Source organism: Drosophila bipectinata, chromosome 2L (assembly GCF_030179905.1).
Source record: "Drosophila bipectinata strain 14024-0381.07 chromosome 2L, DbipHiC1v2, whole genome shotgun sequence".
NCBI classification, from domain to species: Eukaryota; Metazoa; Arthropoda; class Insecta; order Diptera; family Drosophilidae; genus Drosophila; species Drosophila bipectinata.
The window spans coordinates 14,621,563-14,638,530 of record NC_091736.1 but is presented as its reverse complement, the minus strand read 5'-3'; the positions used below and the strand labels follow the sequence as shown (position 1 = coordinate 14,638,530).

General features: G+C 41.3%; 1 protein-coding gene and 1 long non-coding RNA gene across 2 annotated transcripts in view; one reads left to right on the top strand and one right to left on the bottom strand.

The window, feature by feature from the left end:
• The window catches only part of kek2 (kekkon 2), a 49,247-nt gene extending 45,940 nt beyond the window's left edge, over window positions 1-3,307 (bottom strand). Inside the window, exon 1 of the mRNA XM_017241848.3 lies at window positions 2,069-3,307. The gene's annotated coding sequence lies outside the window, so the exon portion shown is untranslated. The remainder of the gene's footprint in view (window positions 1-2,068) is intronic.
• Window positions 126-1,279, top strand: LOC138925862 (uncharacterized). Its single transcript, XR_011442110.1, has 3 exons — window positions 126-457; window positions 610-775; window positions 839-1,279. It is a non-coding gene; the product is annotated as an uncharacterized lncRNA (long non-coding RNA).
• Window positions 3,308-16,968: the final 13,661 nt, after the last annotated feature.

The following is a 16,968-nucleotide window of genomic DNA, read 5'->3' as shown; positions in this document are numbered from 1 at the left end:
GAGCCTTCCAAAATAGACTTGCCATTGAGGTGAGTCAATAGGGCCCTTTGTCTACTCGTGACTTTCCTGGCTCGTTTTCAGCTCCTGGGCTAACAAATTTCTCGCTATTGTTTACTTGGCGCAGAGTGCGTTGTTCCAGCCGCCTGAACTCTCATAGCTGCTTCCGTTTCCGGCTTTGTTTTTGTTACGATACGGTTTCGTTTCGTTACACCAACTCACCGCCCAACCTCTAGCCAGCCAAAAGCCCCCAGCCCCCGTGCGTCAGACTGGCAAACCCCGAGGCTAGCTTTCCACATTTGGTGTTTATTTTATTGTACATTTGCTGCCGGCAACTCCGCTCAGCCGTGAACTGTGTGGCGTGTCATCATCTCCTCCAGCTTCTTAGTTCCAGGACGAGAATCACCACCATCGCCATAAGCATCGCCATCATCATCATCACCGCCCTCGCATATGAGAGGTAAATTTCCTCAGTGGCCATAGAAACAAGGTAGTACTGGAAACAGTGTTATTCTGCCTGCTGTTATTGTTGTCTTTTGGTTGCTTTTTAACGTGCGCCTTTCGTGTTATTTACTTAACAATTTACTGAATAATTTAAACACCTTTTTCCAGGCAGCCAGCCACGGAGGAAGCCAGAAAACATGGGGCATATTAGGCTGAGTAATCAAGAGGAAAATTGGAAACAAATTCAAAGGAAAATATATTTCAAAATTCGACTATTGAAATACTTTCTAGTTACTAAACATTTGCAATATAATGTTTACCCCTCGAGTAAGAGGTATTTTGTAGTCTACCATTTTTTATATATTTCCTATATGTTTCCTGTATTTTTTTTTGGCAGTCCTTGCTTCCTGCCTGCTGCCTCCTTGCTGGCCACCCCCAGGACTCTTTCCGCTTTCCGCTGATGGGCGTTGAATTATGAACCTGACTTTCCTTTTTGGGAGCGTGGGAGCTGTGTGGGAAAGTAAAACTTTCACCTGATAGTTGTCCACCCGCCTGCACACCCACACTCCCGCCCCCGCCCCAGCACATGTACACCCACACACTGACACTATTTACGTAGTCGAGCCTTTGACTGACATTTAATGCGGTTAGCATACATGTTCCTGTGCAGGGAGGAGCAGGAGTCTGGGAGGTGGATGTGCGTGTTTGTGTTCGTGTTTGCTTCAGTGTGTTGATAATGTGCATAATAAGCCTTAATTAATGTTAAATAATGAATTTTCTCATTTGCACGCCGTCAGCGACGAAAGGCATTCATTGCCTTCGGCACTGCCAGGCAAACACATGACTTTATGTGGGCCTCGAAAAATATTTGAAGTTTTAAAACATCCCTCCGCTCCCAGAGCAGGGGTTGAGGTTGTCTGGGGCCCTTTGTTGTGGTCCTTTCACCTTTCACCTGGTTGTCCCAAAACCTACCCAAAAAAGCCGCAAAACAAACATTTCAAAAAATCTGCAAGTTTTCCTTTTGGCCAGTTTGTGTGCTTGGCAATTAAACGGCCTTATCAAAGGGGCTTAATCGGCGGTCGATGGTCAGGCCGGCCAACCGTTTGACATCCGTAATTTACATGGGCTTAATTGAATGTCCGACACGATAATGACAAGTCTCCCCGGAAGGTCCTGGCGCAAAAAAAAATTATACCAACATGTGGTGCCTGCAATTTCCCACTTCAAAGGATAATAAGCTCTTGTTTAAAGTTATACGAACTTATCCTCCCGCTCTTGAGAAACTTCAATAGCAAGTTTTCCCGGGTAAGTCTTTCAAATCGAGCACTTTTGTGTATTTACAAGCATTTAACTTAATTATACAAACAACTTTCCGCATAACAAATAACGCAGACGGGGTCGAAATGAACATCGAACCCTCCATCGAGGGTTAAGAGGGCCAGACGGGCCAAGCGGGCCTGTGCGGAATTCGAATGGGAATAGGAATCGGAATCGGAAATACCGGCTCGGGCATATAAAAAGTTCAAACTGTCAGAACTTTGACAGCAATATTGTTGAGTTTTATGTAGCTAGTAGCTGCCAACAAGCGGAATAACTAAAACAGTGCACAAATTAGAAACAAACATACCGAAAATGTCGGAAAAACTTTTCCCTCGATGCCTGCAACTTTTCTTCTCGTCTCTGACTCCCTTTTTTTTGTGATATTTTTTCTTTAATGTTGTTTCTGTTGCTCTTCGGGCTGCTGTTTAGCTGATATTGTTGTTGTCGCCCGGGAAAATCAATGCCGGCATATTTTATCCTTTTTTTTGTTGTGTTATGGGGAGGCACACTGATACATATACATAAAGAAATCAAATACACCACTACACTGTCACTGAAAGGAGCAGGAAAATGCCAAACAAATATCTAACTGAGATCCCAAAAAAAACTGTGTATTCTTTTTGGCCAACTCAGCGGTTTTTTTGCTTTTATTTTGTTGTAGTTGATTAGGCTGATGCTGTGGATTTTTATTATTATTTTGTTGGATTTTTTGTGGGCTTATTGGTGCTGTTTTTATGGGCCTTGATTTGATTGCATTTCGTATGTAGGCTATGTGGGCTAAATATGTATATTTTACTTGTTTTGCTGACACTTTCCCCCAATAGCCCTTGAGCCAAATATTTATTAAATTCTGTTTGACGCTCGAAGCGTTTCAATTTTTGTTTGCTGAAAGTTTATGGTTATTTTGGGTGAGGCTCCCCCTTTTCTTTTTTTTTAAACAATGTGTGTTTTTTTTATTTGACTTGGTGTATTATTTTTCGTTACTTTGCGTCACTTTAACGTGGTGGGTGGCGTGGTGTCGGGGCGCTGAGTGGCATGTCAATCAAAATCAATCAAAATGTTCGCGTTTTCGCGCTCGTTAGCGTTTACACGTGTTGTTGCTGCTTCTGGAGAGCTGATGGAGCTGCTGGCTCCACAATTTGAGGCAGAAATGGCTTGCAGGCTGCGCCCGGAATCGACCGTCTCACGTTACCCGGCTCGACACTCGACGGCGTCTCGGAAAATTCTCATTGGGGCACGTAGCTGCGGCGTACACTTTCTCTGCTTTCTATTTTGTGGACTTTCGCCGCACAACAAGACACACACACAACGGGGTTTTTAAGGTGCTTGGGCCTGACACTTTTCTGTTGGCCTCCAGCCAGTAGGTCAACCGCTTTTCTTGCTTCTTTACGGAATTCCTTTTGATGACTTGGGCCTTTTCCGTCCGGCGGAGTGCACGGCGGGCGGGGCTACGGAACGGATAACGGTAAACGGTAAACGATAAACGGATAACGGCACAGCTACGACGTGTCTGTCGCTCACGGCGTACGCTTTTCAACTGCGGATTTCCAGGCAGAAAGACGCCACCAGCGAGCTGTGAAAAGCGGGCGACCCTTCGGCTTCGCTCCTCGGCATCCTCGTTCTTCTGCTTTCACTTCGGCAGCTTCGCGATGGAGACTCTTATACGCCCGTTTAGCAGACTACCAGAAATAGAGAGAGCGCAAGAAAATGGGGGAGTGAAAGGCTCTCTCCTGAGAGCAGAGCACTTTCACCGGCTGAGAGAAAACTTTGTTTTTATTTCGTTGTGATTTATCAGAGTCTGATAAATGTCCTCCATAAAACTGCATAATAAATGCCATTAATCAAATTATATAAAAACCACAAATAATAATCCAATTATACCTAGGAAATTTAAAAAAAATGAACTAAAAAGATAAGGGAAGTTTATTAATTGCAACTATTTTTCATATTTTTTAAATAAATAGAGCTCCGAATCGAGATTAAAAATTAAACACATATAGTTTTATGGTTTTATACATTTTGATTCTCTTTTTTTTTACAAGAAAACTTTTTTAACAAGCTAAACTAATTAAATTTTTTATCTAAAAACTATATGAATGTCTATTTTAAATTTAATAATTGTGCATAAATTATAATGTACATTATATTGTTTATTTTTTAAAATAGTACTGAAAAACATCCAAGGCATCTATATCATATATAATAAGACCTTTGTTATGGCCTCTGATTTATTAACTTATTTTGATAAGCACTATCAATTCGATTTGGCTTGTTTACCTGCCACTTTCGCTCTCGTATCTCGTATAAGAGCAAGCTCCAAAAACTGTTCCCACTAAAATTCCCATTATCCTTGCAAGGAATATTCCTCTCAGTGAGTCGGCGCCGCTCTTTGGATGTGAAAAGCCCGAGAACATCCAGCCAACCTCAACTCGCAGCTGATTGCGAACCGAAAAAAAGCGGAAAACTTCACCACGGACTCAGGCGAGAAGTCGTCGTCGCAAGTCCTCCTGAAGTCACTCGGCCAGTGGGAATCGGCAGGAAAATCGGAATCGTAGGCTCAAATCGGGACTGCAGCCTAACCCCACCCAGAAAATGCCCGTGACATCAGACGAAGCGTGTTGCCTGCCCGGCTGCCTCCTGCAGGGCCAAAAAACCCATTTTGCCCCAAAAAACCAAAGACAAGAAAAAGTCAAGACAAAAATACAAAAAACAAAAAAAGAAAGGAGGAAAATGAGGAAAATTTTTGGAGGATGTGGAAGGTGGTCCAGTGGGCGGGGGAGTGTGGGTGAAAGCCACCAGCGAAAAATATCGATTCGGTTCGATTGTTGTTGCCTGGCCGCCCACAGCGTATTGTATATTGCTTTATAAGCAGCTTCTGTCTTCAGACCAACTGGAGGAAAACCATGAAAACCCAAGAAAGACATAACCAGAAAAAAACACACCAGACCCTGGCCGGCGGCTGCTTATTTGGCTGCTTTAGTTTTCCTACCATCAAGTGAAGTCCTTTTCGCGATTTTCAAAAAATAAAAAAAAAAAAAAAGCATCTGAGATGGGAATTTTTCGCTTTACGCTGTTTTTCTTGTTTGATGCCCGCGCGACTGCTTCCCTTTCTATTGAAATGAGTAAATAACCAATGAAGCAGATAGAAATGTTTATTGTTATTCTTCGGGGCTTCCCCCAGCTGCCTCCTGGCCAGCTCCATCCACAGAGAAGAAGTTCCTTCCTTGGTCATTCAAATCAATTCCGCAGTCAGATTGTATTGCTTTGTGTCCTCAATGCCATCTGCATTTTTATTTAAATTTATTTTTCATCCTCGGCATAAGAGAACAGATTGTCGTAAGTCGAGGCACTGCACATTATGAATGTTGGCTTACAGTCTTTGCTTACTTTCCGGAGCTCTTCCGGAACTAAGTTCAAATAATTATGGCTGCGTTAAGTATACGCACCTTGGGCGGGAGCAAGTGGCTGGGAAGCCTGTTCGTCGCCGTGTTCTCTCGGCTATAACTCCACTCCCGCATAGTTTGTGTCGCACTAAAACTATTTAAGTTTTTAATGCCCTAACAGCGATGATCTTGTGCCTGGCATATAAATTACTCAGCCGCCCTGTTGCCTGCCCTGTGTTGCCTTTTGCATTAGCGCAGCTTGAAAGGCCTTGCCTTACAGCCTTTTGGCCCATCCGCTTATGCAGCCCTACGCCCATTAGCCCACCACCAACCACCCACATCCCACCACCTACCATCAGGAAGGCAGCGAAGCTCCAAGACGTTGAGCACTTTGCCAAAGTTTTTACTTGGCTCGTTGGCAATTTTTACTTTGTTGCTTTATAGGGATTTATGTTTAATCGGCCAAAGGTTACTTCAACTCGTCCTGCACATACAATCGCTTCCAAACACACACTCACATGTTGAAAGCTCCTTTGTCTCAGCATCAGCGAAAGAGATGGCGTGAAAATACTGAAAGAGAAAGCAGAGTGGGTGTAACAACTTGCACTGTCAACGCCAATAGCGAACAAATATTCTGGGCTTTAAGACTGGTATTTGTAAGGATTTGTTTTCAGCGTTTTTTACACTTTATATTAAAGAAACATAAAGAAAACTATCTATTCCCATTTCCTTTTAACATCAACTTACAGAATTCAGTAAATAGTCACTGAGAAGCTCTTACTTCTTAACACTTTCATGCCATTAAATACTCGACTCAGTGAGTCACATAAATAAATAATCCAGTTGCAAGCACAACTGCACTTTGGTCCGCCACCCTCTTCGAGCCATTCATTAACCCTTTCTGAGCCGTTTATTTACTTGGATAAACTGCTACAATTGTCCCCAGCTCAGGTTTGGTCAATAAACGAACTTTCGCCAGGACTTTAATTGAAGGAGAGGCAGGTGGCAGCAGCTGCATGCAAACCACGGCCAGGACCTTCCTTAATTCAGGTCTTTTCAGGACCCTCAGGCCATGAGGTGCTGTGCAACTTTGAGCTATAGCTTAAGGCTCTAAGCTATAAGCCGGGCTCAGGGTTCACCAAGGGAAAAATTACATATTAATTCATTATTTATTAAAATTTTCATTTTCAATGTTTGCTCTGGATTTTGTATGGAGTTTTTGTCCTTAAAGGCCTAAGCTTAAAATTCTAGCAATCGTATGAGATGTTAATGTCCTAACTTTTTCCTTATATTTCCCAAACTATTTATTTCAGTGCATAAACCTCATTGATTGGCAGTGCGAGATGCAGCTCTTTGATTTGTGTCTAGACTGGCAAGCGCGTGCTTCAGCGGAAAACCAAAAGAACAGCCCGAGGAACTTGCCTCTTGGAAAATTCATAGCCAACTCGCGAAAGTTTATTAGCTGCTCTTTGCCGTCTGCGTCTATCTCTATCTCTGTCTATTCCTTTGTATCTATCTCTATTTTTGTATTTGTTGGCTAAGACATGCCGCCAGAATTTTAATTTCCGCCGTAAGCGTGTCGCACGTGGCCGCACTGTCAAGGAAGTTGACAAAGACGAGTGCTCCTTTGAATTACAGCCCAAGTACCGGCTTTCATTTTGTGGGTGTTGCCTCTCCTGTAATTATGACCCTCTCTAATTAAAAGTCAAAATAGTTGACCTTGCTGCCAGTGGAAAATTTTCGACAAGAACACCAAAACAAGAACCAATGGAAGAACTGTATGTATTGAAAACTTGTTTAGCAAATGGGCGTTGTCGGGAGAAATGTTCATGGTAAATAGTTTTCGATTGTTTTTAGGCGCATTCGAGCGTTCAATGCACTTCAAATATTTGTTCAAATATTTGCCAACACGCTCCAGCTTTTTCCGATGTTCCTGTTACACTCCTGCCAGCCTTGTTAATACTATTGTTGTACAACTTTTGTGCAAAATATTTGACGCCCCACAATTTCCTGAAAATCTACATTTTTGTTCTGGACTTTATTTTCTTTTTTAGTTTTTTTTTTTTGTAGTTTTTTGGGGCACTCACATACAGCCAGACAACCAGACTGGAATACCAAGACAGAATCGCATTTATGAGAATGGCTATTGGCAGAGAGCCATGGCCCAAAGCCCGTGATGCAGTTGGCTCGTTGAGCGCCTTTTCCCAGTTCGGCATTTGCAGCTTTTGTTTCGATTCGCAGGCACCAACGGAAAAATATCTATTACCGAAACTTTGTATCTACTCTATAGGGATATAAAATAGGTATCAATCTGAAGCCATATCCATTTCTCAGACATGGTGTGAAAAGCTTTAAATGAAAAGTTTTACAGCTGGTTTACAGGGTTTTCCTTAGAAGGATGCTTCAGGGGATTGGAAATACTTTTGGGGGATTGGTTAATATTTGAGTTTTAAAGTTTACAAGACAGCTGAGTAACCAAGAAGCTTCTAGTTTTTTCAATTACTAATATTACTATTGAGATTTTAACACTATAGTTGGCTTAATCCCATTTCATTCTATGATTTTATGTACCTACTCCATAAATCATTTTAAGAGTACTCCCTATTCGTTTCCATTATCCTGCTAAAGATTTGCTCAAATTAATACTTAAAATGCGCTGCGTTGTCAGGCTGGGATTTGTCTGGCTGCTCTGCCTGCCAAATGGGAAAAATGTTCGCTCCGCCGATTCTATTTTGGCACGGATTGCATAACAAATGCACAGGCCAGGATACGGAATGAGTATGGGAGCATGTAGCTGGAGTTGGTGGTTCGAATGGGGAATAGGAACGACAATGTCAATGCAGCCAACATTTCTGGCTGTGCCGGCAAGGTGCCGAAATAACTCAATTTAATGTGGAAATTTAAGCAATTAAAGCAACTTCATCAGCAACTAAGAAAATTGCTCAAGTGGCAACTAAGGATGTACGAGTGCATTGGCAAAGCAATTTCCAGTACTTTTGTTCGGTGCACTTTATAGAATGAATCATATAGACAAGCACAAGCCTCAAGTCGAGAATGCATTTAGGGCCGGGGCAGAGGTAGTTCTTCAGGCTAAATATGAAGCTGAAGAGTGCAATTAGCAGCCCTTTAGCCGAAAAGAATAAATGCCAGGCTAAGTAGCTCAGGTAAACGCACAAACTTCAGGCTAATTGCAGGCCATTGAGACTTTGAGTTGGTTAAGTAAAAACTTGCAGAATTTCGAGTGGCCGACAATAAAGGCAAACGATCTCAAATGCTCGGCACACATAACCCACATCAGAACTAAATATAGTTCAGAGGCGGTACAGATATAGGCACACACTCGAGCTGAGATATAATTTGAAGATGTTCACAAGTGCACCACAACTGCCAAAAAGACATGAAGGTTAATTGCGTTGCCCTGTAGCTAGAGGCAAGGAATTGTATCTTCTATCTTGTATCTGCATCTGTATCTGCATCTGCATCTGAGCCAGAGTTTCCAAAAGTGTGTGCCTGTGTTTGTGTGGCAAAATAAATTACATTTGTGCTGGCTGCCAAGAAAATTGAAAAATTCTGCATGGCTGGCAAGCATTTGGCCTGCAGCTTCAACTTTAGTCACAATTTCCAGTCACACACAAAATCCACTGTCCCTGGAAGCTCTTCTGCACTTTCTCTTTTTTTTTACACACAAGGTGGGTCCTTAATGCATATTTGTTTATGAAACAGAAAAGTGTAATTGAAAACAGCAGGACCATGCAAATTTGTATGTTATTCAAGATGTTATATTTGTATAGTTTTTGATGGTAGCTTTGTTACAAAAATATCCTTTTCACAAAAATAATAAAATTAAATCAAATAAATGGCAAGTGCGTCTACAGTTGCAAAAATAATTAGGCCAATTAACTTTTGTAAAAAGTTTGTTATTTTATGGAATATTAAATGTCAAATTTTCAATTAGAATAAGGCTTGTATTGGCTTTGTTTAAAATAAAGAAAAGTTTATTATTATTTGGTTTTATTATTATTATTAACAACTAGGTTACAACCTAGTTGTTATGCCCTTTGGGTGATTGTGGAACATTAATTCAACAACAAACCAGTGTTTCCACACATTGAGCTCTTGTTTCTTAATCGATTCTAAAGCATCGCTTGAAGTAATACCCTTCTGCCACGTGTTTGGCAATCGAAATGAATGGCACTGTTCGTCGAGCACCTTCAATGCACAGCACAAGCTGCACAATAATTTATACTTAACACTTGCATTTTTTTAGAGCTTTCGAGGGTTGAGTTGTTAAGGGTTTGGGGGCCATTCTTGGGGCAACTATTTTGCACTTTGCGGAAAGTTTTTATGCCACTTTTATCTGGCAACGCGTAAATATTCGTTAAAAGTTGAAATTTAATTTTATACCCTTGGTGCATCTCAGGGCTGGCAGTGCTAAAAAAAAAGGAGATATATATAGGGTATATATAGGGAAGTGGCAGTGGAAAACTGCAGCTGTTTCGGGATGCTTCTCGCAATGTTTCGTCAAGTGCGATGGTGGGAAAAATCAGGCAAATAAATTTCACTTGCACCTTTGCCGGGCGTGGCGCGTCTGTTCTGGCTGCTTGTTAGCATTAAATTTATGTGCCAGCATAAATAAAGCTTTTCTAAACAGTTTCCGCCCTACGTGTAGAGTAATTTCGCTTCCCCATCTGAGAATATAATAAGTAGTCGCGGAGTCTGAGGGGCTGAGGCACTGAGGGCATCCTTTTCGTCCAGGGGATTAGTTTGTCCTGGCGGCGCATCTTCATTGCGAGAGTTTGGACCGCCGACTCGCAATTGAATACGAGATTACGTCGTTTAGATAATTTCATTGAGATAAGTCCCGAGCAGCTGTAATGGCATTTAATATTTATTATTATTATTATTATTATTGTTGTTAATCCGCATGCGCAGGATCGCTTCCTTTTGTTTGTCTAGGAAGTTGCCTTGTCATCGGTTCAATGACTTCATCTCTGGCCTCTCTATTTGGGACCAAATGGCCCTTATTATTGATGTCCCCGGCTTGTTTATGTGTCAACAACAAGCGAATTCGCATAAGCAGAAATTTCATTAAGTTGGCAAAAGGAATTGCCCGGCTTTTCCATAATGATCCATGCCGGAACAGAAATCAATAATTTTTGTTCGCATTTTTTGCCTTTTTTTGGCCAACAATGGGGGCGGAAACTTTTCCAATGTATGTCCTATATTGTTTTAATTCGACATTAATATTTCTTGAAGTGGAATTTTTCCGAGGGCTTCCGATGAAGCTTTAATGATTGATTGAAAACTAATAACAATCACATGCCCCAGAAACTTAAGGGATTATATAAATGAGCATTTCTTACCTCATTTTATCCAATCCCTATGTAATTCAAGTACTATCCTTGATAAAATCATATTTTTAATTAAAAAACTTTATCCAAATAATGGTTTTCTGTGACTTCCTTTCTATTGTTTGACACAATATTTATACGCCCACAATTTCCTTATTACAGCACTCTATTTAAGGTTAATTACCAGCGAACCACATGCCGTGTTTATCATTTTGAGAAATTGTCATAATTGATTGTCATTTTGGAGCTAATGACTTGCTACTTTTTGGCCAGGTCTATGAATATTGTTCATTAGCATTGCCACCGCCATCGCCATCACCATTTCCATTCCCATTTCCATTAGCAATTTTCATTTTCTCTGGCATTTCAGATGTCAGAGCATCAGCAACATCAGTTTTTGTTTAAGAGTCGGAGCTAATTAATATTGGAAAACCGGGCAAAACGCGTTTGTTGGCCAACTGTTTCGCCTGTCAAAACTTGTGCAATTTATATTAAATTACGATCGAGTGAAAATCAATTAGAAAACATTCCATAATAGCGGCTGGCCACAATTTCCCTTCCTTTCCAAAGCTCTTTGGATTTCATTTTTGTATTTTTTGTGTAATTTTCTTTTTATGGCTGAAACGTAAATGAATGGAAGCTGTCGTGGCCGTTTGTTAGCAATTGTTGTGTACTGTTTGAGGTGCAAAAGCATTTCTCAAACAGCAACAATAGCAACATCAAGGCCAACAAACAAGTGCACAATTTTTGTGTTGCCTCGTTGTTGCTTTTATTATTTACAGTTGACAGCAACAATAGGTACGGCGCCGGAGGTTGGAGATGTTTCGAAGAAGCTCAGAAATGGCGGGCGAAATAAATAGTTGTGCAGGTGGTGTTAATTGAAAAACTTTCGCAACACTAATTAAAAGTTTCTAAACAAAATGCCATGGCTATGCCAAGCTCTTGGGGATTATGTGAAGCTGTAGGTGTGACTCCGCCGCCCGCATCCATCCAGCTGCCACATCCTGGATCAGTTACCAATTCCACAGCTCCGAGCTGCTCAATTTCTGTTTCTTTATCGAGCGAATTATGTGAAATGTCGAATGTGACACCAAGAATTGATTGCTACTTATTTCGAGCCGGTGTGTGGGTTAATTAAAAGGGCAAAGCAACACATAATTGATTAGGCAAGGGCACTTGACAAAAGTGTAATCTACTTTTCCCGGATAATCAGGCTATGAATATTTTTTATCGGCATTTGTTGGAGGTGAGCGGCTTATTATGATTGGCTTAAAGGCTTAAGGTGGGGATTATTCATGTAAATTAGCTAATAGCAATTAAAGACGCCCCAAGCCCGGTTTTTCGATGTAATTAACAAATGTAATTTAAACTTGAGTTGCTTTAAGAGGGAAACTATTTTGCTTGATTGGGGAAAGGACTTCTCTTCCCTCATTTATTAGCCATGTTTTTCAAATCATCTGCAAGCTAAAGCACTGAAAATCCCAACCAACCAACAAGGAAGCAAAAACCTCAAGTACTTCTCGGTTTTGCTTTTAATTTCCTCGACATTTCCCTCCACTTGCCGGATACCTTCCTGCCACTCATCTAGATGGAATTACGTTGGCCACTTTCTGGCTGAGTTGTCATATTTTGTTATTATTTTATTTATATATATATGCCAGGATGGGCGATGGTCAGATGAGATGGAGCACAAAAAAAAAGAGCCAGCGAAAGCGTTAAAAAAAACGGAAAATATATTTCATATCAAGTGCTGGGCTGGCATTGTCCAAAACCTGGCCACGTTTCAAATTTAAAATAACTTAAACGACTTGAAACAAGTGACTGCTCTTTGTTGCTGCCTCTGCCACTTGCCGCAACGCTTCTACTGTTTCTGCCACGCTGACAGCCGCTGTGTCACGCCGGAAGTCTGGGGCAATAATAGAAAACACACCCAATTTACGTAAAGCAAAAAAAGTGTATATATAAAATAATTCACTGGGCGCAGCACAATGGGGCCAAATACCAGGACCAGGTGGCTCCATTTCCATCCAACTTCCTGTGCGTTTTGGTTGCCGTGCGAAAATGTTACCTTTTGGCCTCGAATGTCTTGCTGGTTTGTCAACTTTTCTTGTGGCGCGTGCGAGTCACAAAAAAAAATAAACAAAATTGTGGGATTTTTCTTTATTTTTTGAAAACCCAAAAAAAACTGATTTAAAGGTCCATAAATTTTCCGAGAATCGGAAAACAAAGTAACAGGATCTTGTTTATCATAGAAATTGTATGGAAAGTGAAAACCTTTTAAATTGATTATTAAAATAATAATTTATTAAATATTAGCTTTTAAAATTGTATTTATTTCTATAATATTCAGATTTAAGTATATCTAAAAATTTTTTTGTGTATCTTTTGGATAGTGGTTTCCAACAAGGACTGTTGAGAGTTTTATGTGGGAGTTCACAGCAAAAAAAAGGAATTTCCATTCTCGTCTCAAACTTGAGATGATAATCAAGGTAATAGCCCAGGCCGTTTGGCCGGAAATGACTTAGTGTTTGCTGGGAAATTAAGCGACAGGAAGAGCGACAAGCGGCGGAAGAAGGTGTAATGAATTTAATTGAAAAGTTCGTATATGGGCTTCATGTTTTGGGGAAATGTCCGGCCATTGTTCAAAGCCACTAAAGTGAATAATGGAAAATTGCTGGCACGCGCCACAAATCGACGCACTGGGCCACAAATCCAGCTAAATAGGCCGTGGGGAGTGATTTTTTTTGTTGGTGGTGTTTTATTGGAAATTACCAAACAAATAAAACAGTTCAATAATAATTACTAATACGACTAGTTGTACAATCCGAATCGTCGTTGTAATCGCAATTAATTAGGCTGCCAGGCGATGACAGTAACATGGTCAGATCAAATACCAAAAGCGTCCTTTGAAAACAGTATGGAATATATGAACTAACCATGTGTTAGATAAATGTCCTGGCAGACAGCTCCCAGGAGTGCCGTTTAGCATGTGCGATAAATGGGGACACTCGACAGGGCCAAAATACATTTGTGTTAATAATAGGACATTGGCAGGGCCATTTCTCATACACCCCGGGAAGGTAAACAAATGGCGGCGGCAGCGTTCTATCTGAGAAATTGAGCCATGAAATGGGGCTAAAACTGCACACTCCGGCTAAATTATGGTTAGATAAATTATGCGATTTATTGGCATCACAGCACTTGCATGAATATTTATGTCGGCTAATCTGCAGACAAAAAAGAATTGATAACTCATGCCAGTTATATAACTTGAATACTGCAGACTGTGCAGACAAAACTTTGGCCGCCACAAGTGGCAAATTATCTGTTGGCTTATTCTTTTAAAATGTATAGGTAAGCATGCACCTGTACAGGTAATTGAAACCCATCGTCTCAAGTTGTCTGCCGTGGAGCATTGAGAGACGAGAGCCAAGAACCGGGAGCCAGGCTAAGAGAAATGCTCTAAAAAAGAAGCCAACTCACCGGGACCAAACATAAATTTTGCCATAAAAGAGCATTTAAGATAAGCTTGCATTTATGGTCGTTAAAATTCAAAATGCCATTTAACCAGAGCCAGAAGAAAAAAGTATAATAATAATAGCAAAGAGGGAGCCCAGACGACATCGGTGCTGCATAAAGCTAAGTTGCAACGGATGCGGCAAGTAAAAAACGCGAGCCATTTACCTAATACGCTAAATATCCAAAATCACATTGGTTCGAGGTTTGAAGGAGGCGATGCCTGTGGTTCGCTTATGGCCCAGACAACATTTTATATCCTGGCAGGAGGATGGGGCATCCTGCCCAAGCCTCGGCAAATACAAACACACCCAAAAGCCGAGCACAAACGTACATTTTCAAGTTTTATGCTGCCAGCGATAGCAGTTTAGTGTCGTTGATGTTAATTTTTGTAGCCCATCCCACCAGCTAGCCAGGCAGTAAGCTACCAAGGCAGCCATCCAGGTGGGGATTGGCAGGTGAAAATCCCCCTCAGGAGCAGTAGCAGCTGCAAAACCAGTAACACCATTGCATATCGGTGGGAGCCTCAATTTTTGCTGACTTTTCGGTTGGCGTTACGCTCGATTGAGTGCACAATTTCATTAACCGTATGTGCTTAAAGGGGGTCAGGTCCCTATGAGATCGTAGAAGGGCGTGGCAGAGGGCGACAATTGCAGTTAGCAAAGCATCGATAGCTCAACAACGCCAGGAAGCTTGTCAAATGTCACTTAAGGCATTTTAGAAATAGGTTTTGGGAAGATAAAACCCTTCAGAATTGGGTCAATAATGGCAGTACTTTGTATTAACTATACAAATAATTTTTATTACCACATGCAGACTAAATTTAGCATCATGTATACCTCGAAATAACAAGCCTAATTCCACCAAAACAAAATCCTAACAACCTAACCAAGACAGTAATATTGTTTGCGGCTTTTGTGGTCACATTGCGGGATGCAGAATCGGAATCTGAACCAAAATCGGTTTGTAATTAGTTCTCAAGTCCGGGTTCGACGACCCGGTGACCTGTCACTCACTCGACGAGACTCAGACTTATGTGTAAAAACTTCTGTCGCCGCCCGAGTTGATTTCCCACAAAAGTATGCCACACACTCTGAATGCCTTTGAAGTGCTTCTGTATGGATATGAATGGGCCTGTGTGCGTCTGCAAGCCTGGCTGTAAAAATTGTGAATGTGAATGTGAGTAGGTTATTCATGACGGCAATGCCTTTGCTGTTTTGTGGCTTTTGGCATGCCACAAAAGTTATGCACTAACCGATGCTCGGCACTTTGCAAATTTATGCTCTGTCTGGGCCAGTTCTTCCTGATGTATTTTTTGGCAGGAGCCGGTCCGGCAGTTGCCGGCAATTGAAAAGTTTCCCCTCAGCCATGGCCAATAACTTTTTAAACGCCTTGGCAGGCTCCGAAAAAGTCTCTGACCATCTCGATGGTCTCGAGTTGAAAGTCTTGAAACTACATACATGTGTCCAAAATAAATAATCTTTCGTCGGCTCAATTGTCTGTCTCCGAAGCTTTTTGTATCCTAACCGTGTGTGTGTCTCTTAGTTTGTGTTTCAGTATGTTAGTATGTGAGTGAATCAACACCATTTGTCGTTTGTCAAGTGACAATTGAATGCAATGACTTTTGCCAAATTGATTCTCGACAACGGAGCAGCAGTAACAGCAGCAGTGGCAACAACAAAGGCGACAATGAATTCTATCGAATGCAGGAAAGAAGCTTCTCCAAAAGACGTATCCTCCAGATGCTGATGTTTAGGTATGTGTGTCTACTGTAGTCGCAGTCGTCTGCCGTTCCGGACGCATCTGTGTGAATGGGTTTCGTTTCATTTCATCTAAAAACCGGTTTCGTTTCGTTCGCTTAGCCTTGAGTTTGGCCGAAATAAATGGCATATTAAGTATACGCTCAGTGACACCTGCGACTCGGTGACAAAGCAAACAAACACTGAATACGAATCGAGGCCATGCTAAATAAAATATAGATGCATAATGGATAATGTTATTAGGAAGTGCCTCTCACAATTCCAAGGAAATAAAATGATATATATATTTGAAAATGTAATACTTTATAGTCTTTACGACACAACTTTTTAAATAAATCATAGAAATTAATGCTTTAAAAGACAATATTATCTCAATAAAAAGTCGGTAATCATAAGAAGGATATAAGTTAAGTTTGGCATAATAATAAGTTTGGCATAACCATTTCATTAGGGGCATATCATATATCCATTGAAGGTTGCCTGGGCAAACACCTCAAGATTTTGAATCAACACACACTGACTGACTGACTAACTGACTGGCTGACTGACTCGACTGGCAAGCTCTACGATGCAGTTAAGTTAAGATGCCACGAGTTGCGACCTTCAAGCAGCAACTTGGCAGTTGGTAACTCGTCATTAGGGCTTGTATAAATATTTACAGGTTACATAAAACACATACATACATAAGTTTATACCTACATATACCTCGGGGCAGGTGGCAAGGGTTTTGGGGGGCTGACAAACACCTGGGCTCATAAATCGTGGCTAGGTGCAAGGCGTGTTTTGGCCCAAACACAAATACGAGTGCAAACATGGCTTGACATCGACACTGACGTCCGCCCTCCACTCAAGGGAGACTTTCCTTCCGTTTCCTCCGCTACGACTCTCTACCCCTCCAAGACTTTCCACTCACCAGATTTCCCTCGGAGATTTTCCCCCGTTTAATCGCGTTAATTGCGAGCTGCTTGTTACCTTGGCCAACTACGAATATTCGACTTTGTTTAATTGCCGCACTGGCTGAGTGGAAAACTTCGGGCAGGCAACTGTCTATTTTCGGTGGCTCCTTGAAAGCGTAATTGGAGGCATAATTTCCATCGACATTTTGACTTTGTCGCGGTTTTTAATTGCACATGTGACGCCCTCGGAAAATTGCGGGTTATTAATTAATTTGCGGTTACAGTCATCTTGAGAGAGACC